The following is an 8318-nucleotide window of genomic DNA, read 5'->3' on the forward strand; positions in this document are numbered from 1 at the left end:
CTGGTGGCCACCCCCTTCACGGTCTATACGGACAACAATCCCTTGGCCCACTTGAACGCTGCTAAGTTGGGGGCTATTGAACAGTGCTGGGTCTCCCGGTTGGCCAATTATAACTTCAGTATTAAGTACTGCAGTGGAAAATCCAATGTCAATGCGGATGCTCTCTCCCGGATGGCCCCAGGTGAAGAACCCCCCGCAGGGGACGAATGGGAAGATGTGGAAATGCCACCCTTCTACCAACGGTTCATGAGCCAGAATGCTCTAACGGCCCAAGAGGGTGACGAACCCGGACCTCTGGAAGTCCCTGAAGACCAATACACGTGGAAGACTCTGCAGGATGAAAACTGGGTCATAGGGGACCTCTTGAATTACTGCCTCCACAAGAAGGTGCCCACTCGACTCCACAAGCAGCAAGGGGACTTTGAACTGAGACAGTTGTGGCGACAGCGAAATCGCCTATTCCTCCATAAGGGGCTGCAATACAGAAACTCATTGGACCCGGTGTCTGGAGAACGGGTGCATCAAATTGTAATCCCCAGAAGAGATGCAGCTATGGTCCTGAATGCATATCACGACCAGTCGGGGCATTTTGGAATCCATTAGACAGAGGCCACTATTCGCCGAAGATTTTATTGGATAGGAATGCGAGGAGACATCGAAATATGGTGTGCTGAATGCACCACGTGCAATCTCATCAGGAACCCCCAAAAAGATGCAAGAGCACCCTTGCACCCCATCCATACTGAGAGGCCTAATCAAATGGTTGCCCTTGACCATGTGAAGCTGACCCCCACTGGATCTGGCTATTGCTATGCCTTGACCATGGTGGTACATTACTCTAAGTGGATGGTTGTTGTTCCCGTCAAGGATCTGACCGCCAAGACGGTAGCATAACTCTTCTACAGCCACTGGATCCAGCCCTTGGGGTGTCCCGAAGCAGTCCTCACTGATCGAGGGACGGCCTTCGAAGCTCAGTTGTTCCAGGAACTCTGCCAGCTGCATGATTGTAAGAAGCTCGGAACGATAGCTTACCATCCTCAAGGAAATGGGCTCTGTGAAAGGATCAACCAGGTGTTTATCCATATGCTCCGAGCAGCTTCTGTCTCGAAACATGAAGAGTGGCCCCGACTACTGCCTGAGTTATTGGAAATCTACAACAACACTACTCATTGTTCTACAGGGTATACCCCCTTCTTTCTCATGATGGGAAGACATGGTCAATTGCCGAAGGACAGAACTTTTGGGCTACAGGCCCCTTTCAATAACTCCCCTCAAGTCTTGCAGGACTGGGTCTCTGAACATCGCAGGAGAATCAAAGAAGCCCGAGACATTGTGGAGAAAAAATGGGCGAAGCCCAGGGCCGACAGCAAAAAAAGTCGGCATGCCTCGGCTTAACCCCTGCAGCTGGGAGACAAAGTTTGGCTCAGGAAATTCCCAAGAACTCATGAGCTGGGTTCTCTATGGGAAACAGAACCCTATACTATTACTGCAATTCCTTATCCCGACACAGATGTGTATGAGATACAGAAAAAAGGGTTTGAGCCACAGGTGGTCCACCAAAACCGAATAAGTGTGCTTGAAGGAAGACTTACCGGGACCCCCTCCTCCTGCACTTCTCCCTACTCCTCCTCCAGCCAGGCCAGCCAGGGAATATGTACCAGGAGAAGGAATTCATCCCAGTATGGACGTTCCTTTATTCTCTTCTCACCAACCTGTCATGTTTTGGGGTATGCCATGTTCAGCTGCAAGCCAGCCGCCCCTTGTTGCTCCACCTAGCCAGCCTCCACTGGTTGCTCCGCCCAGCCAGCTACCAATAGCTGCTCCATCCAGTCAGCCACCATTGGTTGCTTCCCCCAGCACCAGTCCTGCTCCTGTGGCTACTCCAAGTCCTGCTACACCTTTTCTACCTGACTTCAGAGAATCTCCCAGTCCAACCAAAGATGTTGCTCCTGTGTCCAGCCTTCAAGCTGGTCCCTCGGAGACTGAAGTTTCCGCAGAATCTCTATGTGAAGAGACTCCTGCCAGCCCGGGGGTGATGTTGCGAGAGTCTCAAAGGACTACTCAGGGTGAACTACCCTTAAGGTATTAAGACTAACTTTTAAGCAGTACGTGCACACATAGTACCTCAAATAGCTCACTCAAATGTACTTATCTCAGTCTTCTTCAATACACAAAGTAAAATAAAAATATGTCTCACACTCAAGAAACACTTTAGGAATTGTAGCCTATTGAAATTCTATTCCTGCCACTGTTAGGTACACTAATCTCTCTTTTCTTTATTACGTGTATGAAATGCTCTACCTGGCCAGTAGATGCTTTCGAGTGCTAAAATTTAACACATATTTCTAAAGGTAACCTAGGTAAGGGTATACTGTTGTGTTCTAGAGGTAAGAAGCGTGTAGCCAATAGACCCTGGTGGCTAAACTTATTGGTAGATAGCCTCAGGCAAGCCAATATAACTTTTGTGTACTAACAGGTGACTGATCGTGGCAAAACAAAAGAAAATGTGGTGAGTTTTCAAAAATGTCTAGACAGCTTGAGACTAAATGTATAGAGAGCTCTGTATAAAAATCCAGGGAGCTTGAGACTAAATGTTAGACAGCTTCATCAATGTCTAGTGAGCTTTATCAACGTCTAGTTAGCCTCATAAATGTATAGAAAGAGCTATAAAGATTTCTAAGGAGCTAGAGACTAAATGTTAGATAGCTTCATAATTGTTTAGTAAGAATACTAGGCAAATTAAAAGAAAATGTTGTCAGGATGTATAGACTCTTTAATAATTCTGTCCTTGTCCTAGTCCCTCTGCCTTAGGGGACAGGCGTCGGGGTCTACTTGTTTTAAGTAAGGGGGTTTGTGGTGTCCTGGCACGTATTTCATACTGTGCCTTGTTTGGGGGGGCCCCAAAGTCACAGTCCCTGTCAGGGTCCGCTTCCCTAGTAATACCCTAGTCACCGCTTAGTAAGTTAACTCCATAAGGACACATGACGTACTGGAACGTCATGTGTCCGCTCCCGATCTATAATAGCGGGTTGGGCCGTGGCTAATAGCGCACGGCATTGATCGCGGTGCCGCGCGCTATTAATCCTTTAGACTCGGCGTTCAAAGTTGAACGCCGCGTCTAAAGTGAAAGTGAAAGTATGCCGGTTAGCTCAGTGGGCTGTTCAGGATAGCCGCGGCGAAATCGCGGCATCCCGAACAGCTTACAGGACAGCAGGAGGCTCCCTATCTGCCTCCTCGCTGTCCGATCGCCGAATGACTGCTCAGTGCCCGAGATCAAGGCATGAGCAGTCAAGCGGCAGAATCATTGATCACTGGTTTCCTATGAGAAACCAGTGATCAATGTAATAGATCAGTGTGTGCAGTGTTATAGGTCCCTATGGGAGCTATAACACTGCAAAAAAAAAGTGGGGAAAAAAAGTGAATAAAGATCATTTAACCCCTTCCCTATTAAAAGTTTGAATCGCCCCCCTTTTCCCATAAAAAAAAACACTGTGTAAATAAAAATAAACATATGTGGTATCGCCGCGTGCGGAAATATCTGAATTATAAAAATATATCGTTAATTAAACTGCATGGTCAATGGTGTACGTGCAAAAAAAATTCCAAAATCCAAAATAGTGAATTTTTGGTCACTTTTTATATCATGAAAAAATTAATAAAAAGTGATCAATAAGTCCTATCAATGCAAAAATGGTACCGCTTAAAACTTCAGATCACGGCGCAAAAATTGAGCCCTCATACTGCCCCATATGCGCAAAAATAAAAAAGTCATAGGGGTCAGAAGATGACAATTTTAAACGCATTAATTTTCCTGCATGTACCATATTTATCGGCGTATAACACGCACTTTTAAAACTTACATTTAAGGCAACAAGTCTTCCTGCGTGTTATACGCCGATAAGTCTTCTGGTCCCTGATTTAAAGCGGCCGCAGCAGCGTCTGCTTGTTAAGTATTAACAGCACGACCGTGGCCACTTTAAATCAGTGACCAGCGGTGTCTCCTCCCCGCACTGTCACTTGTTTTCTCCCGCACTATCCACAGGTACTGGTGTGGTGGATAGTGCGGGAGATGCTGATTAAAATGAGCCCTACCTTGTCCAGATCTGCGCTACCTTTTAATTAGCGTCTCCCGCACTATCCACCAGTTCCTGTGGATAGTGCAGGAGAAAACAAGTGAGTTTTACTTTTAATTTTCCCTCCCTCCCCCTCCCTCATCATTCCCCCTTTCCCTGCTTTTTATAGTTTCGTTTATTTTCCTTACCTGTCTGCGCTTCGGCAGGTCAGGTCAGGCGGAGGGTCTTGCGGGGTCAGTGAAGCAGATGAGTTACGTCCTCTGCCGGCTTCTCTGTGCGGCATCACTTTATTTCCTGTAGTCGCCGGCGAAAAGTGACCTCCGTGATGCCGTGCAGAGGAGCCGGGAGAGGACGTAACTCATCTGCTTCACTGACCCCGCAAGACAGCCGAAGTGCAGACAAGTAAGAAAAGGGGAAGAGTGGTCTTCAACCTGCGGACCTCCAGATGTTGCAAAACTACAACTCCCAGCATGCCCGGACAGCAGTTGGCTGTCCGGGCATGCTGGGAGTTGTAGTTTTGCAACATCTGGAGGTCCGCAGGTTGAAGACCACTGAATGCCATAGGAGGAACATGATGGGGGAATAATGAGACGGGGAAATGATGAGGGGGGGATGAGACAGGGGGAAATGATGAGAGGGAAGAATGATGGGGGATGAGACAGGGGGAAATGATGGGGGGATGAGGGGGGAAGAGACAGGGGGAAATGATGAGGGGGGATGATGGGGGGATGAGGCAGGGTGAAATGATGAGGGGGGGTGATGGGGGGATGAGACAGGGGGAAATGATGAGGGGGGGTGATGGGGGGATGAGGCAGGGTGAAATGATGAGGGGGGGTGATGGGGGGATGAGGCAGGGGGAAATGATGAGGGGGGATGAGACAGGGGGAAATGATGAGAGGGAGGATGATGGGGGGAAGAGGGGGGAAATGATGAGGGGGGATAAGACAGGGGGAAATGATGAGGGGGGATAAGACAGGGGGAAATGATGAGGGGGGGATGAGACAGGGGGAAATGATGAGACATGGGGAGATGATGTGGCATTTAGTCCAAGTCATTTATTTTACATTTTATTTTTTTTACTTAAATTTCCCTGTTAAAATGGGGGTGCGTGTTATACACCGATAAATACGGTAGTTATGACTTTTTCCAGAAGTACGACAAAATCAAACCTATATAAGTAGGGTATTATTTTAATCGTATGGACCTACAGAATAAAGATAAGGTGTCATTTTTACCAAAAAATGTACTACGTAGAAACGGAAGCCACCAAAAGTTACAAAACAGCGGGGTTTTTTTCAATTTTGTCTCACAATTATTTTTTTTTCCATTTCGCCGTAGATTTTTGGGCAAAATGACTGACGTAATTAAAAAGTAGAATAGGTGGCGCAAAAAATAAGCCATCATATGGATTTTTAGGTGCAAAATTGAAAGAGTTATTATTTTTTTAAAGGCAAGGAGGAAAAAAACGAAATTGCAAAAACTGAAAAACCCTCGGTCCTTAACCCCTTAAGGACTCAGCCCATTTTGGCCTTAAGGACTCAGACAATTTAATTTTTACGTTTTCATTTTTTCCTCCTCGCCTTCTAAAAATCATAACTCTTTTATATTTTCATCCACAGACTAGTATGAGGGCTTGTTTTTTTGCGAGACCAGTTGTTCTTTGTAATGACATCACTCATTATACCATAAAATGTATGGTGCAAAAAAAAACCACTATTTTTGTGGGGAAATTAAAACGAAAAACGCAATTTTGCTAATTTTGGAAGGTTTCGTTTTCACGCTGTACAATTTCTGGTAAAAATGAAGTGTGTTCTTTATTCTGAGGGTCAATACGGTTAAAATGATACCCATTCTTACATACTTTTACATTATTGTTGCGCTTAAAAAAAATCACAAACTTTTTAACCAAATTAGTACGTTTATAATCCCTTTATTTTGATGACCTCTAACTTTTTTATTTTTCCGTATAAGCGGCGGTATGGGGGCTCATTTTTTGTGCCATGATCTGTACTTTTTTTTATACCACATTTGCATATAAAAAACTTTTAATACATTTTTTATAATTTTTTTTAATACAATGTATTAAAAAAGTAGGAATTTTGGACTTTTTTTTTTCGTTCACGCCGTTCACCGTACGGGATCATTGACATTTTATTTTAATAGTTCGGACATTTACGCACGCGGCGATACCAAATATGTCTATAAAAAATATTTTTTTTTATGCTTTTTGGGGGTAAAATAGGAAAAAACTGACGTTTTACTTTTTTATTGGGGGAGGGGATTTTTTTTTACACTTGAATAGTCCCCATAGGGGACTATTCATAGCAATACCATGATTGCTAATACTGATCTGTTCTATGTATAGGACATAGAACAGATCAGTGTTATCGGTTATCTTCTGCTCTGGTCTGCTCGATCACAGACCAGAGCAGGAGACGCCGGGAGCCGGACGGAGGAAGGAGAGGGGACCTCCGTCCGGCGTTCTGAATGATCGGATCCCCGCAGCAGCGCTGCGGGCGATCCGATCGTTCATTTAAATCGCGCACTGCCGCAGATGCCGGGATCTGTATTGATCCCGGCACCTGAGGGGTTAATGGCGGACGCCCGCAAGATCGCGGGCGTCGGCCATTGCCGGCGGGTCCCTGGCTGCGATCAGCAGCCGGGATCAGCCGCGCATGACACGGGCATCGCTCCGATGCCCGCGGTTATGCACAGGACGTAAATGTACGTCCTGGTGCGTTAAGTACCACCTCACCAGGACGTACATTTACGTCCTGCGTCCTTAAGGGGTTAAATAAAATAATTTTTCTAATGTGTTTTTTTTAATGAATTTTCAGGATTAGTAGTGGAAGCTGGTCTTATTGACTGAATCCATTACTAAGCCAGGGCTTAGCGCTAGCCCCAAAAACAGCTAGCGCTAACCCCCAATTATTACCCCGGTACCCACCGCCACAGGGGTGCCGGGAAGAGCCGGTACCAACAGGCCCGGAGCGTCAAAAATGGTGCTCCTGGGCCTAGGCGGTTACAGGCTGGCGTTATTTAGGCTGGGGAGGGCCAGTAACAATGGTCCCCGCCCACCCTGGTAACATCAGGCTGTTGCTGTTTGGATGGTATTGTGCTGAGAATGAAAATACGGGGAACCCTATACGTTTTTTTTTTGTTTTTATTTAAATAGTTGTAGTTCTGTAACATCTGTCCCTTTTGAAAATTGCTTCTCTACTTTGAAGCCCTCTAATTTTTAAAAAAAAGCAAAAATATGTCCATTTTATGATGCCAACATAAAGTGAACATATTGTACTTGTGAAGAAAAATAAAATTTATTGTGAATATCAATTTTCCTTACAAGTAGAGAGCTTCAAAGTTAGAAAAATGCAAAATTTTCAAAATTTTCATTAAATTTGGGGATTTTTCACTAAAAAAAGGATGCAAGTAACGCCGAAAATGTACCACCAAAATAAAATAGAATATGTCACGAAAAAACAATCTCAGAATCAGAATATTCGGTAAAAGTGTTTTCGCGTTATTTATTCGTAAAGTGACGGTGGTCAGAATTGCGAAAAAGGGCCCAGTCCTTAAGGTGAAAAAGGGTTGCGTCCTGAAGGGGTTAAGAAACACCTTATTTTCTGTCCGCCAATGCAAAATTCTCTAATAGTGCCCCTCCCGGGACTAGACTCTGGATCCGCCCCTGGTTGTGGTTAAACTTTACTTTCATGGAAAAGTTTCTGAGTTGCCCATAGCAACCAATCAGATTGCTTCCTTCATTTTTCAGAGGCCTTTTCAAAAATGAAAGAAGCAATCTGATTGGTTGCTATGGGCAACAGCACAACTCTTCATCTGCACTGGCTTTGCTGAATCTCCCCCATAGAGGAAGATTTATCAAAACCCAAAACCTGTCCAGAGGAAAAGTTTCTGAGTTGCCCATAGCAACCAATCAGATCGCTTCTTTAATTTTTCATAGGCTTTTTCAAGAATAAAAGAAGCAATCTGATTGGTTGCTATGGGCATCTCAGCAGCTTTTCCACTGGTCAGGTTTTGATAAATCTCTCTCTATGGGGGAGATTCATCAAAACCAGTGTAGAGGAAGAGTTATGCAGTTGCCCATAGCAACCAATCAGATTGCTTCTTTCATTTTTGATAAGACCTCTGAAAAATGAAGGAAGCAATCTGATTGGTTGCTTTAGGCAACTCAGAAACTTTTCCAGAAATGGAGGATGCTAACTTTTTGTATCTTATATGGAATTATTC

Source organism: Hyla sarda (assembly GCF_029499605.1).
Source record: "Hyla sarda isolate aHylSar1 chromosome 1 unlocalized genomic scaffold, aHylSar1.hap1 SUPER_1_unloc_1, whole genome shotgun sequence".
In the NCBI taxonomy this organism is placed as follows: Eukaryota; Metazoa; Chordata; class Amphibia; order Anura; family Hylidae; genus Hyla; species Hyla sarda.